Source organism: Lampetra planeri, chromosome 71 (genome assembly GCF_965212315.1).
Source record: "Lampetra planeri chromosome 71, kcLamPlan1.2.h2, whole genome shotgun sequence".
Classification (NCBI taxonomy): Eukaryota; Metazoa; Chordata; class Hyperoartia; order Petromyzontiformes; family Petromyzontidae; genus Lampetra; species Lampetra planeri.
The window spans coordinates 1424731-1440860 of NC_136176.1; positions in this window are offsets into that span (position 1 = coordinate 1424731).

Here is a 16130-nt window from a genome sequence, read left to right on the forward strand (position 1 = left end):
TCACGGCCGAACATCATTAACAACGGGGTTTGTCCCGTCGACGTGTGTACGGTGGTGGCGTAGGCGAAAAGGGCGTAGGGGAGGTGTTCGTCCCAATCCCATTGATTTGCGGCCGCCATACGTTTGAGTTTCCTCGTTTGGGTCTGATTCATGCGTTCTACCATACCGTTCGCTTGGGGGTGGTACGCTGTGGTTCGGTCCTTCTGGATTCCGAATTCTCGGCACAGTGCCTGGAACAGCTCGGCCTCGAACTCGCTACCCTGGTCAGTGAGGACTCGTTCTGGGATCCCGTGCTTCAGTACGTAATGTTCCACAAATGCCCGGGCCACCACCAAGGCCGTTTTATCAGGGATGGCCACTGCCACGGGGTAGCGGGTGAAATACTCTACTGCGACCAGGATATACCGGTTGCCTCGATGGGATCGCGGGAATGGCCCCTGTAGGTCGATCCCGACCAGCTGATTCGTGCGGCTGACGCGGAACGGCCTTAGGGGTACCTGGTATCGTGCCGGTTTCGGCCCGCACTGCTGACAGGCGCGGCAGCCCTGTACCCAGGCCGCCACGTCTTGTGCCAATTTGGGCCAGAGATACTGGCGACGCAAGGTCTCTCGCGTGCGTCGTTCCCCATCGTGGCCCCCGAGTGGGTGGTCATGCACCAGCCGTAGCAGCTGGGGTCGCACCTCGGCAGGAACACAGATGCACCCCGGCAGGCCGGCCTCGGTTAACTCCTGTACCACTCCGTTCTGCACACACAACCGCCGCCTCCACTGCCGCCAGATCGGGATCTCGCTGCTGGGTCTGTCTCAGCTGCTCGTCGTTCAGGTCCGGGAAGGCGCAGCCGACCTCCTCCTGGATCCGTCCGATCGGGTCCCGAGCCGCGGGTCCCGCGCTTGCCGGGCGGTCGACGGGATCCTCGGTGCCACCTGTGAGGGTCTCTGTGGCGCACACTGCACTCTCTCTCGCTGGGGGGGGGGTAGTTGGCCGCGGCCTCTCGGGGGTCCGTTGCCTGCCGGCAGCGTCCCCCCGTGAAACACGGGCAGGCCTCCTCCGCCCTTGTCTCGGCGTACACCGTGGGTCGCCTGGACAAGGCGTCCGCGTTTGCATGCGTCCGGCCAGCCCGATACTCGATTTGCAGGTTGTACTCCTGCAACTGCGCCAACCACCGGGCCATCTGCCCCCGCGGCTCCTTGAATGTAAGAAGGAACTGCAGAGCATAATGGTCAGTGCGTACGCGACATCTCCTGCCGTACAAATACGGCCGGAACTGTTTGCATGCGAAAATCACGGCGTACAACTCTTGGCGGGTCACGCAATAGTTCAGCTCGGCCCCACTCAAGGTCCGGCTGGCGTACGTGATGACTCGTTCCGTCCCATCCTGCACCTGTGACAACACCGCGCCCAGCCCGCTGCTGCAGGCGTCGGTGTCCAAAATAAAATCGGTGGTAAAATCGGGGAAAGCGAGGGTGGGGGCGTGGGTGAGGTGGTCTTTGAGAGTGGTGAAGGCCGTCTGGCAGGCCCCCGTCCACTGATAGGGGTGCTTAGGGGAGGTGAGTTGGGTGAGGGGGCGTGCAATCTTGCTGAATCCCTTTACAAATCGACGATAATAGGTGGCGAGCCCCAAAAATGATCTGATCTCCGTCAGATTCCTTGGCCGTGGCCACTCCACTACGGCGCGTACCTTCTCCGGATCGGTACGCACGCCTGCCTCGCTGACGCGATGCTCGAGGTACCCCACCTCGCGTTGTGCGATGTAACACTTACGTGGCTTGAGCTTGAGATGAGCCGCTCGCAGTCGCTGGAACACCTCTCGTAGCCTGGACCAATGCTCAGACAAAGATCTACTGAACACGATCACATCGTCCAAGTAAATCAGGCACTGTTCCCATTGCAAACCCCGCATCACCAACTCCATCAGCCGCTGGAACGTCGCGGGCGCATTGGTGAGTCCGAACGGGAGTACTCGAAACTCGAATAGTCCCATCGGGGTGGTGAATGCGGTTTTCGGCCGATCCTCCTCCGCCATCTCCACCTGCCAGTACCCGGACGCGAGATCGAGGGTAGAAAAATATCGCGCTCCGGCGAGGCTGTCAAAAGTGTCGTCGATGCGAGGTATGGGGAAGGCGTCGCCGAGCGTGACTGCGTTCAATTTACGGTAATCGACGCAGAACCGGGTTGACCCATCCTTTTTCGTTACTAGTACCACCGGGGCTGACCAGGGGCTCGCCGAGGGCTGAATTATGTTATCGCGAAGCATGTCCCCAACCGCCTCTTTGATCTGGGTGCGTTCGGGTGCGCCCACTCGGTACGCAGGGAGTTTGATGGGTCGGGCTGCACCGGTGTCAATTTGGTGCTTAACAAGGTCGGTCCGACCCACGTCCGAGTCGTGTTCGCTGAACACGTCGGCATACTCCCGCAGTAACTCGCGCAGCCGATCGGCCTCTCCCTTAGGTAAATCCGCCCATGGTACATGTAACGCGTCGAGCAGGGGAACGACCTCGGCTTGGGGAGTCGGGCCGACTCGCCAGGCCAGGTCCTGGTCACCCTCAGGACGACCGGGGTCTTCAGCCCAGAGTGCGAACACCGAGTCGTTAGAGTGGCGTGCGTGCAGGGGGTGTACGGTGGCTATCGGGGTGCGCCGTCGCAGTATCGCTGGGGTATTGTGGGGGTTAAACATCCGCATAAACAATCGGTCCCCATCTGCGTTTACCAACGTGGCAGATCCCACGACCCCATACCGTTTTGCCAACTCCGGGTGAGGAGTTAGCATTACCTCCCCTGATGGTCGGAGCGCGGGGTCGGTGGGGGATGTTGCCACCGGCACCAGCATCTCAGTGAGCGGCCCGATGGTGACTGCCGTAGCCAGGATAGCGGCCACAGGTGTGAAGCGGGGGCGCGTCGGTTCCCGTCCCAGGAACGGCTCCGCTCGCCGTGTGCAGCGCGCAGTCCGGGGCCTGCAGGTGACGCACGTCGACCCCGATCGCGCTGCAGTGCGCTGCGCTCACGAGCGAGGCCACCGCCCCCGTGTCCAGCAGGATTCGGGTACGCACTCCGTTTACCTCCCCTTCCACCAGCGACGTGGCCCCCGTGATCCCCGCCACCAGCTCCCGTAGCCAGTCGCCAGGAGTCACCGTTTCTGTGGGCGTTGTTGCTGGAACCTGTGTGGAGATCACTCGCTCGCCATTATTCTCATCATCGTCTATTTGTATCGGGACCGCGTCGATTGCACCCCTAGTTGGTCCGCTCTCTAGGGGGCGTTGGAGTTTAACCCCCGCGTCTGCCTAGCTCGGGTGATTTCAGGACAGTCCCTCATTAGATGCCCTCGGCGATCGCACATATAACATGCCCGGGGAGGGGGGGCGGCTCCGTAGCGGGTCCCCTGTGCGTTCCCTCTCCCTCCCCCAGTACGCAGTTGTCCCATATCGGACTCTAATTGGGCTACCCTCCCAGCCAGCTCCCCTACTGTCGAGCGTAGTTCCCCCATCTCAGTCTCAACAGTACACTGTAGCTCAACCATATTTCGGCTCATTTTATCGTCTACTTGGGTTACCCTCTCACCTATTTGGGTTACCCTCTCACCTACTTGGTTTATCATATCTCCCATACCGGCCTGTAACCCAGCTACCCACCCCGGGGTTTTCTCGCTGGGTCTCTGGGGCTCCCTTGCCCGTCCCCTTACTGCGATGGCGATCTCTTCCTCCTCGTCGGAGAGTAGGCTCGCTACGGCGCACTCTCGTCCCCTCCCTCGAGGCTGCGCACGCTCACCCGAGAGTTTCTCGCATTTGCGCGCGCGCTCGACGAGGGTGTTAAAGGAGAGGCGTGTACCGTCGACATTTGGCTGCCACCACGGGGTGTGTGCCAAATATCGCTGGATTTTACCGGCGGCGAGGCCCTCAATTATTTTGGCCTCGTACTCTGGGTACGCGAGCTGGGTCAACATGCGTACATCCTCGGCGTAATCTCGTAAATCTTCGCCGGGTTGGCGGCGGCGTGCCTCTAAGGCCGTCTGCGCATCCTCCTTGTCATAGGCGCCGAAGCGCCGTTCGAGTTCGCACATTAATTTTTCCCACTGGGTTTGTGCGCTTGCGGGCAAAGCTTCCACAAAGTCAGCTGCCCGCCCATCTAAATGTAGCTCTAACTGCTGCAACGCCTCCTCATCTGACCACCCATTAACTTTTTTAGCCCCCCTGATGCTGCGGGCAAACGATTTCCATGATTGAATTCCTTTGCCCGTAAATGTGCATTTGATTTTAATCTGGGTTGGGGGGCCTCTTTCCCTTGGGGGTGCGGGGGATCGTCCCACTTCTGACACCAATATGTGGGGGTCGCTGGCCCCCGAGATCCCTCCCTCGGTACCCCTAACGGCCGGGTTAACCTCATTACTCGCCCCCTCGCTGCTAGGCGAACCGCTGCTGGGTTCTTCACCCATGGGGTGAGAGCCGTCGCTCGAGGATTCCCCTCCCCCGCGGGTCCGCGTAGTAGGCATGGTTAATTACGTACGCGCACACCCACACACAGCTCTGCGCGGCACTCACTCAACACTGACCACTCACGTTAGGATCGCGCACCTGTATTATACACGTCGTGAACGTGCGCGCACACACACATACAGCTCCACACGCGATACCCACTCTTGCGCCGCTCTGCGCCGCGCTGGCCGCTCACGTTATGATCGCGCACCTGGGGTACGCCGATTACGCACGCCGCGAGCTTACGCATACACAGTACCACACGCGTTCGCACTTATAACACGAGATCACACGAGGCCACGATCAGCTATTAATGATTTATTATCCGCTACCTGGAACTAGATGTTAAATCAGTGAGTCGACGAGGCTGGCCTACGCTGATACCTCTGAATCTATTCTCTCTTTATCGGCTATGATCCTACTTTTACCTCCTCCGCTGATCCTTGTGCTAACAGCGTACCTCGGCGCGTCGCACGGACATCCGGGTCGCTGGCTGGAGCTGCGTCTGGTCGCCTGGCGCTGGAGTGAAGAGAGAGCCCGATTTCCCCTTTGCGCCCACTATTTATCCTCCCTACCTCAAAGGGATGTGGCTCTGAACAATGGGCTCGCGCCCCTCTGGCACGCGCACCGCGGTTCCGGGCGCCTGTGATATGCTACTTAATGCTCAACCTGCGCGGCGCAAATTCCAATCAATCCGCTTTTGATATGCTAATTAATGCTCAACCTGCACGGCACAAATTCCAATCAATCCCTTTTCTCACGCAGGCCCCCCCATTATCGCAGTTTATGCGGCGGCGTCCGTCACAAAGGTGCGCCGTGGGAATTTGTGAACGGCTCCCCGCGTGACTCCGCTCTCCCGATTACTCATACCAACAGCCTTATCCTTTAACTCCCCTAACAATGGTGCCTGCGTGCCCGAGCGTAATTATGCCGTCCCTCCGCTCCCTGTGCGGGGGTGCCTGATTATGCAATTCAGATGCGCTGCGTGTCTTCTAATGATGCTCCTCCATCGCAATGCTTATTCCCTCTGCCTGCCCCGTCGATACTTGCGTGTGTGGGGTGTGTGGGATGCGTTTCACCCGCGGTGGCCGAGTGGCCCCTCGCTGCGACCTTGCAATCTTAAGGCCGGTCGCAGCGCCACGGTGCAAAGTAGCGTCGGGGGAGGTCGTTCAATTCCCTGGTCGCCGGAAACCGTGAAAGTTTAATCCCGGTAAGGGCTTCTCGGATAAAAACCGGTCGGCCAGGTGACCTCCCCTAGGAGCTCTATGGGGGGGGGGAAATGCGTGCGGGTGTGTTCATGTGAGGCGAGGTGAGGGGGACGCGGGGTCGGCTCCGTCGCTTGGTGGTGGCGAGGTCGGAGATGGGGCGCCTGCTGAACGGCTTCGTGGCGGCGGCATGACATAGCCCCCCGAGGTGCTGGTCCCCGTCCCGGGTTGACTGGAGCACCTTGCTTGGGCCGCGCCCACGAGAAAACGCTGCGGGGTCCGGGGGGTCCGTCCGGACCTCGTGGCTGGTCTCGGGGCGGGTGGCTCCGTCCTCTGCAGCTCCTGCGGCGGCCTCCTCCTCCACTCCAGCGGCTCTCCCTGTCCCTCGGTACCTGCGGGCTGGGGTACAAACTCAGAAGTGGAGGGGTTTAGGGGCCGTCGTCCGCGCCGTCCCCTGGCGGGGTCGGGGCGTCTCGGGGGCCCGGCGGGGCCCATGTAGGGTGCGAGGCCCCCCAACACGAGGGGTGCGGGTACTCCGGGATTTCGGGGCCTTCGGTTGACGGGGTTCTCTCTTGCCGGGGCCGCTTTCCACGGTTTTACGCGGCGGACGTTGACCACCGTCTCTCGATCCCTCTCCCCGCCATAAATTAGTACCGTCCAGGGGGAGATCTGTCGCACCACGGTCCAGGGTCCCCGCCAGTAGGTCGTCAGTTTCCCCACCTGCCCGGTCCCGACGCGAGGGGTGTGTAGCCACACCTTAGCGCCTGTCAGGAATAAGGGGGGTTCCATGCGGGGTCGGGTGCCCTGTTCCTGCCGCCGATGCGCGGCTTCCCCTTGCGGGTATGCTCGGCCTCGGGCTTCTCGCAGGGTCTCCAACAGGTGTTCCACGGGGCGGCTTCCCTCCTCTGGCTGGGGGGAAGGGACGCCGAATAGCAGATCTGCGGGTAAACGAGACTCACGGCCGAACATCATTAAAAACGGGGTTTGTCCCGTCGACGTGTGTACGGTGGTGGCGTAGGCGAAAAGGGCGTAGGGGAGGTGTTCGTCCCAATCCCGTTGATTTGCGGCCGCCATACGTTTGAGTTTCCCCGCTGGGGTCTGATTCATGCGTTCTACCATACCGTTCGCTCGGGGGTGGTACGCTGTGGTTCGGTCCTTCTGGATTCCGAATTCTCGGCACAGTGCCTGGAACAGCTCGGCCTCGAACTCGCTACCCTGGTCAGTGAGGACTCGTTCTGGGATCCCGGGCTTCAGTACGTAATGTTCCACAAATGCCCGGGCCACCACCAAGGCCGTTTTATCAGGGATGGCCACTGCCACGGGGTAGCGGGTGAAATACTCTACTGCGACCAGGATATACCGGTTGCCTCGATGGGATCGCGGGAATGGCCCCTGTAGGTCGATCCCGACCAGCTGATTCGTGCGGCTGACGCGGAACGGCCTTAGGGGTACCTGGTATCGTGCCGGTTTCGGCCCGCACTGCTGACAGGCGCGGCAGCCCTGTACCCAGGCCGCCACGTCTTGTGCCAATTTGGGCCAGAGATACTGGCGACGCAGGGTCTCTCGCGTGCGTCGTTCCCCATCGTGGCCCCCGAGTGGGTGGTCATGCACCAGCCGTAGCAGCTGGGGTCGCACCTGGGCAGGAACACAGATGCACCCCGGCAGGCCGGCCTCGGTTAACTCCCGTACCACTCCGTTCTGCACACACAACCGGGCATACAAACCGCTCCAGGGTCCTGGTAGGGCACTCTTTTCCTCTCGCAGTGCCGCCTCCACTGCCGCCAGATCGGGATCTCGCTGCTGGGTCTGTCTCAGCTGCTCGTCGTTCAGGTCCGGGAAGGCGCAGCCGACGTCCTCCTGGATCCGTCCGATCGGGTCCCAAGCCGCGGGTCCCGCGCTTGCCGGGCGGTCGACGGGATCCTCGGTGCCACCTGTGAGGGTCTCTGTGGCGCACACTGCACTCTCTCTCGCTGGGGGGGGGTAGTTGGCCGTGGCCTCTCGGGGGTCCGTTGCCTGCCGGCAGCGTCCCCCCGTGAAACACGGGCAGGCCTCCTCCGCCCTTGTCTCGGCGTACACCGTGGGTCGCCTCGACAAGGCGTCCGCGTTTGCATGCGTCCGGCCAGCCCGATACTCGATTTGCAGGTTGTACTAAAGCAACTGCGCCAACCACCGGGCCATCTGCCCCCGCGGCTCCTTGAATGTAAGAAGGAACTGCAGAGCATAATGGTCAGTGCGTACGCGACATCTCCTGCCGTACAAATACGGCCGGAACTGTTTGCATGCGAAAATCACGGCGTACAACTCTTGGCGGGTCACGCAATAGTTCAGCTCGGCCCCACTCAAGGTCCGGCTGGCGTACGTGATGACTCGTTCCATCCCATCCTGTACCTGTGACAACACCGCGCCCAGCCCGCTGCTGCAGGCGTCGGTGTCCAAAATAAAATCGGTGGTAAAATCGGGGAAAGCGAGGGTGGGGGCGTGGGTGAGGTGGTCTTTGAGAGTGGTGAAGGCCGTCTGGCAGGCCCCCGTCCACTGATAGGGGTGCTTAGGGGAGGTGAGTTGGGTGAGGGGGCGTGCAATCTCGCTGAATCCCTTTACAAATCGACGATAATAGGTGGCGAGCCCCAAAAATGATCTGATCTCCGTCAGATTCCTTGGCCGTGGCCACTCCACTACGGCGCGTACCTTCTCCGGATCGGTACGCACGCCTGCCTCGCTGACGCGATGCTCGAGGTACCCCACCTCGCGTTGTGCGATGTAACACTTACGTGGCTTGAGCTTGAGATGAGCCGCTCGCAGTCGCTGGAACACCTCTCGTAGCCTGGACCAATGCTCAGACAAAGATCTACTGAACACGATCACATCGTCCAAGTAAATCAGGCACTGTTCCCATTGCAAACCCCGCATCACCAACTCCATCAGCCGCTGGAACGTCGCGGGCGCATTGGTGAGTCCGAACGGGAGTACTCGAAACTCGAATAGTCCCATCGGGGTGGTGAATGCGGTTTTCGGCCGATCCTCCTCCGCCATCTCCACCTGCCAGTACCCGGACGCGAGATCGAGGGTAGAAAAATATCGCGCTCCGGCGAGGCTGTCAAAAGTGTCGTCGATGCGAGGTATGGGGAAGGCGTCGCCGAGCGTGGCTGCGTTCAATTTACGGTAATCGACGCAGAACCGGGTTGACCCATCCTTTTTCGTTACTAGTACCACCGGGGCTGACCAGGGGCTCGCCGAGGGCTGAATTATGTTATCGCGAAGCATGTCCCCAACCGCCTCTTTGATCTGGGTGCGTTCGGGTGCGCCCACTCGGTACGCAGGGAGTTTGATGGGTCGGGCTGCACCGGTGTCAATTTGGTGCTTAACAAGGTCGATCCGACCCACGTCCGAGTCGTGTTCGCTGAACACGTCGGCATACTCCCGCAGTAACTCGCGCAGCCGATCGGCCTCTCCCTTAGGTAAATCCGCCCATGGTACATGTAACGCGTCGAGCCGGGGAACGACCTCGGCTTGGGGAGTCGGGCCGACTCGCCAGGCCAGGTCCTGGTCACCCTCAGGACGACCGGGGTCTTCAGCCCAGAGTGCGAACACCGAGTCGTTAGAGTGGCGTGCGTGCAGGGGGTGTACGGTGGCTATCGGGGTGCGCCGTCGCAGTATCACTGGGGTATTGTGGGGGTTAAACATCCGCATAAACAATCGGTCCCCATCTGCGTTTACCAACGTGGCAGATCCCACGACCCCATACCGTTTTGCCAACTCCGGGTGAGGAGTTAGCATTACCTCCCCTGATGGTCGGAGCGCGGGGTCGGTGGGGGATGTTGCCACCGGCACCAGCATCTCGGTGAGTGGCCCGATGGTGACTGCCGTCGCCAGGATAGCGGCCACAGGTGTGAAGCGGGGGCGCGTCGGTTCCCGTCCCAGGAACGGCTCCGCTCGCCGTGTGCAGTGCACAGTCCGGGGCCTGCAGGTGACGCACGTCGACCCCGATCGCGCTGCAGTGCGCTGCGCTCACGAGCGAGGCCACCGCCCCCGTGTCCAGCAGGATTCGGGTACGCACTCCGTTTACCTCCCCTTCCACCAGCAACGTGGCCCCCGTGATCCCCGCCACCAGCTCCCGTAGCCAGTCGCCAGGAGTCACCGTTTCTGTGGGCGTTGTTGCTGGAACCTGTGTGGAGATCACTCGCTCGCCATTATTCTCATCATCGTCTATTTGTATCGGGACCGCGTCGATTGCACCCCTAGTTGGTCCGCTCTCTAGGGGGCGTTGGAGTTTAACCCCCGCGTCTGCCTAACTCGGGTGATTTCAGGACAGTCCCTCATTAGATGCCCTCGGCGATCGCACATATAACATGCCCGGGGAGGGGGGGCGGCTCCGTAGCGGGTCCCCTGTGCGTTCCCTCTCCCTCCCCCAGTACGCAGTTGTCCCATATCGGACTCTAATTGGGCTACCCTCCCAGCCAGCCCCCCTACTGTCGAGCGTAGTTCCCCCATCTCAGTCTCAACGGTACACTGTAGCTCAACCATATTTCGGCTCATTTTATCGTCTACTTGGGTTACCCTCTCACCTATTTGGGTTACCCTCTCACCTACTTGGTTTATCATATCTCCCATACCGGCCTGTAACCCAGCTACCCACCCCGGGGTTTTCTCGCTGGGTCTCTGGGGCTCCCTTGCCCGTCCCCTTACTGCGATGGCGATCTCTTCCTCCTCGTCGGAGAGTAGGCTCGCTACGGCGCACTCTCGTCCCCTCCCTCGAGGCTGCGCACGCTCACCCGAGAGTTTCTCGCATTTGCGCGCGCGCTCGACGAGGGTGTTAAAGGAGAGGCGTGTACCGTCGACATTTGGCTGCCACCACGGGGTGTGTGCCAAATATCGCTGGATTTTACCGGCGGCGAGGCCCTCAATTATTTTGGCCTCGTACTCTGGGTACGCGAGCTGGGTCAACATGCGTACATCCTCGGCGTAATCTCGTAAATCTTCGCCGGGTTGGCGGCGGCGTGCCTCTAAGGCCGTCTGCGCATCCTCCTTGTCATAGGCGCCGAAGCGCCGTTCGAGTTCGCACATTAATTTTTCCCACTGGGTTTGTGCGCTTGCGGGCAAAGCTTCCACAAAGTCAGCTGCCCGCCCATCTAAATGTAGCTCTAACTGCTGCAACGCCTCCTCATCTGACCACCCATTAACTTTTTTAGCCCCCCTGATGCTGCGGGCAAACGATTTCCATGATTGAATTCCTTTGCCCGTAAATGTGCATTTGATTTTAATCTGGGTTGGGGGGCCTCTTTCCCTTGGGGGTGCGGGGGATCGTCCCACTTCTGACACCAATATGTGGGGGTCGCTGGCCCCCGAGATCCCTCCCTCGGTACCCCTAACGGCCGGGTTAACCTCATTACTCGCCCCCTCGCTGCTAGGCGAACCGCTGCTGGGTTCTTCACCCATGGGGTGAGAGCCGTCGCTCGAGGATTCCCCTCCCCCGCGGGTCCGCGTAGTAGGCATGGTTAATTACGTACGCGCACACCCACACACAGCTCTGCGCGGCACTCACTCAACACTGACCACTCACGTTAGGATCGCGCACCTGTATTATACACGTCGTGAACGTGCGCGCACACACACATACAGCTCCACACGCGATACCCACTCTTGCGCCGCTCTGCGCCGGCCGCTCACGTTATGATCGCGCACCTGGGGTACGCCGATTACGCACGCCGCGAGCTTACGCATACACAGTACCACACGCGTTCGCACTTATAACACGAGATCACACGAGGCCACGATCAGCTATTAATGATTTATTATCCGCTACCTGGAACTAGATGTTAAATCAGTGAGTTGGCGAGGCTGGCCTACGCTGATACCTCTGAATCTATTCTCTATTTATCGGCTATGATCCTACTTTTACCTCCTCCGCTGATCCTTGTGCTAACAGCGTACCTCGGCGCATCGCACGGACATCCGGGTCGCTGGCTGGAGCTGCGTCTGGTCGCCTGGCGCTGGAGTGAAGAGAGAGCCCGATTTCCCCTTTGCGCCCACTATTTATCCTCCCTACCTCAAAGGAATGTGGCTCTGAACAATGGGCTCGCGCCCCTCTGGCACGCGCACCGCGGTTCCGGGCGCCTGTGATATGCTACTTAATGCTCAACCTGCGCGGCGCAAATTCCAATCAATCCGCTTTTGATATGCTAATTAATGCTCAACCTGCGCGGCGCAAATTCCAATCAATCCCTTTTCTCACGCAGGCCCCCCCATTATCGCAGTTTATGCGGCGGCGTCCGTCACAAAGGTGCGCCGTGGGAATTTGTGCACGGCTCCCCGCGTGACTCCGCTCTCCCGATTACTCATACCAACAGTCTTATCCTTTAACTCCCCTAACAATGGTGCCTGCGTGCCCGAGCGTAATTATACCGTCCCTCCGCTCCCTGTGCGGGGGTGCCTGATTATGCAATTCAGATGCGCTGCGTGTCTTCTAATGATGCTCCTCCATCACAATGCTTATTCCCTCTGCCTGCCCCGTCGATACTTGCGTGTGTGGGGTGTGTGGGATGCGTTTCACCCGCGGTGGCCGAGTGGCCCCTCGCTGCGACCTTGCAATCTTAAGGCCGGTCGCAGCGCCGCGGTGCAAAGTAGCGTCGGGGGAGGTCGTCCAATTCCCTGGTCGCCGGAAACCGTGAAAGTTTAATCCCGGTAAGGGCTTCTCGGATAAAAACCGGTCGGCCAGGTGACCTCCCCTAGGAGCTCTATGGGGGGGGGGGGGGAAATGCGTGCAGGTGTGTTCATGTGAGGCGAGGTGAGGGGGACGCGGGGTTGGCTCCGTCGCTTGGTGGTGGCGAGGTCGGAGATGGGGCGCCTGCTGAACGGCTTCGTGGCGGCGGCATGACACGCACACCAGCCTGTTCTCGGTTGCCCTCGGGCACACCACGTATTTTACCACACTGCATCCCCCCCCCCAAGAACAAAAACGCAGCCATCCTGGCTGTAATATACATCCCTTGTGCGCACGCAACGTGACAACCCATAAACACAACTATATAGTGACAAGTAACCGACCCCTAACTACAAGATAATCATAAGCAGTGACCATGAAAATAAACAAGAACAAGGGAATGGGGCATTAACGAAAAACAACGCGTCGCGAATGGGTATGTGCAGCAGGCCCATCCCCGCAGGTCGAGACAGGTCTGCTTGAGTGTGATGAGTGTCCGATGAGGGAGTCCGCAAGGCTCCGTCCGTGGTATTTAGATCCTCCAGCCCTGCAGGCAGTACAGAACATTCCTCCTCACGGCCTGTTACTTTAGGCTTGCCGGTTGGCGTACCAGACACATCAGACACCGGCCGGCAGGGATGTGGGGATGAATCGACCGGACCGGACAGAACGTAAGTTTTTAACCGTAAAGGATGCACAAACCAGCGCCGCCGGCCCAAACGGATACACACACACTGTGACCGCCAAACCTCAATGACCTCGACCGGCCCATGACAGGGACAGTAGTTTCGGGGACGTGCCCACAGGCAACTGGAGGCAATGTCGCCAAGCCTTGTCCCCCACTTGCCACGGTATTCCGGGCCCTTCATGACCCTTCAGCTGCTCGTTACAGGCCTGTCTGCGGGCCGAGTTGACCCGAGCGGCTTCACGGCCCAACCGTAGCTGCTCCAGTGTTTTCAAAATGGGGTCAAGCACTGCTGAACCTTTCCGCAGGGGGCTCAGTCCCAACTCAACTTGCACAAGGGGTTCGGGTTCCCTCCCATACATCAAATAAAACGGTGAGAAACCTGTCGAGGCATGCGGAGCAAGTCTGTATGCAGCAAGGACCCCCGGGAAGTGCAGATCCCAATACGCCAGTCCGCCAGTCACTTGCTGGCATAGCGGTGAGGGTTCTATGCAACCGCTCAACCATCCCGTCACTCTGCAGATGATACGGTGAGGTGCGTATTTTCCGCCTGCCCAAAGACTCACACATCCTGGAGCAATTTGGAGGAGAAATTCATACCCTGATCCGTGAGCAGTTGCTCCGGGGCCCCCTTATCCAGGACATAGCCATTCACAAAGGCGTCGGCTATAGACGCAGTTGACTGGTCAACCAAGGGCCAGGCCATAGGCCAACGAGTCAAATATTCGACCCCCACGAGGAGGTACTTGTGCCATCTCTGGGAGACCGGGAAGGGACCCAAATTGTCCAGGGCCACAAATTCATTCAGCCGTGACACAACAATGGACTGTGACGGAATCTGCGGTCGCGTGGCAGGAGATTTCCGACGCGCACAATCGACACAACCTCTAATCAGGAGGACATCACTCTACATCCCGGGCCTGTAAAAGTCCTTTTTCAACGTCGCCAATGTTTTATGCACACCCAAATGCATTAACTTTTCGTTTACGACCTTCGAAAATTAACCCCTAAGTGTCAGCGCCGGTGACCAGCGGACGAGCTGCGAGCGATATCGGGCACCGCCAAAGGCAATCATCGTGCAGACTCAACAATCATCCAGCAGTGGAGAAGCTTGGAGCTGCTATCAAGAGAGAGCGCCTTGTGTATGACACGCCCACACACACACGACTCATCGCCCAGGAGGCAAGCGAACAGAGGCATTCTCGGTACAAGGAAAGCCCCACCTCGGCGCCGGCTTCACTCAAAGAGTTGAGCACGAAGACAATACACCCACACACACAACACACATATCGGGAACTAATAAGATTGCTCCAAAAGTGATCTTTGTTTCGAAAAAGGCCATCCTAAGGTGGTGCGTTAACTATTAGCTGATCGTGGAAAACATTGTCTGGTCCATTGAGCTGCTTGAATAAGGTCGTATATAAGTATTTTAGTCATTCGGTTCGTTAATTGCATAGCTTTAGCAAAACATTAATTGACGTTAAACATTTTTAAGCGTCGATGTTATGAATCTACACACTCACAGGAATACTATTGTGTTGAGATTTATTTCTTTTGATCACGGAATCTTGCCCGCAGATTCAAGCCCATTAGCCAATTGATAAGCATTTATTAGGCAAACAGGCACACTGACACACATTATTGTTCCAGGGCATTTCGATCAATTGCATAATCTTACCAATTAATTCATTGAAAACTACTTTGGCCTTGGGCACATGTTTCTTTACTACTGTTCGTATGAATATTGTAACAGATTCTTAAAGACTTTTTCCTATCGGCGTGTATGGTCGCTTTACTCTGAGCAATTAGCCGATTGTTCTGTTATCCAGTTAATAAACGTAACCATTGAGGGTTACTTGTATGGATCAATGAGTAGAACATTTCCAGGAGTACTGGGTTGACAATTCCTAGCGTAAGAGTTAGCATATTACAGTGTTTTGTTTTTAGATATTAAAGTTGTTTAAGGCAGAAGAGTCTGAGTGTCCCTTCCTAAGTTCATGCGTAATAATCATAATTATAAGAACTGTATCCTGCGGTGAGATCTGAATTTTGAGACCTAACATAAACACACTAAAACATAATCGGTAAACGTTCAAGCGAGAAAGACTGTATTATATTCTTTAGGTCTTTCGGTAAAGTCACGTTGATAGGTTCAAAGAAAATAACAAAAACCTACCTACGTGACTTTACCGAAAGGTCCAAAGAATATGAATCCAGCTTTAAGTCAATTTATTAGCACGATTGGTAATACACCCTGAGACAACGAAGCAGAGCCTAATTCGCATAATTAGATACACTTGCATAACTTCATACAATTACACCTTCATATTATTATCACGATTGGTAATACCCCGAGATATAGCATAAATACATAATTAGCATCATTTCAAAACATTGCGCATTTTCAGTTATCATTTAATTTTCATTCTTTTTCAAGACCTAATATATACAACACTTGGGAGCTTATTGGCTCTTGCTCATGGTTAATCATCTACCCAACCCATAGATCCACAAATACTGGTCGCTCTTACTCTGCAGGTTAAACCCAGGAATTGAGTGTTCGACTTAACGTTCTTTTCATTAAAGGCCTGTGACAGAGGTGAATCTATTGGAGCTTCATTGTCCCAAGCTTACACATCTACCGGGTCTCCATTTGACTTTGTATTGTCTAAGAAGTCGACCCACACCTCTACTTCCACAAACTGCTGGGAGTTGCCTCCCTCTGCCTCAGTCAGAAATCTCCTCCTGCTTCACGTTGCCACCCTCGATGTGAAGGTCCAATTTCGGAGTTGAATCTTCATCTTCACAGTTTACCATCACTTCGCTCTTCACCATCACTTCACATTTCATCGTCATTTCTTCGCTCTTGATCACTACTTCACATTTCACCTTCGCCTCTTCACATTTCACCTTGATACCTTCAAAAGTGTCCAAGCTGGTCTTTAGTTCTGGTTTCATGAGGGATGGGCTGATTGCAGCACTTTGACTTTCACAAGCCGATTTCAGACTCCACTCCTTGGGGATCTTCTGATGATTGTGTGTCCTCTGGTGTGTTTTAAGAATTGATGACTGAGCAA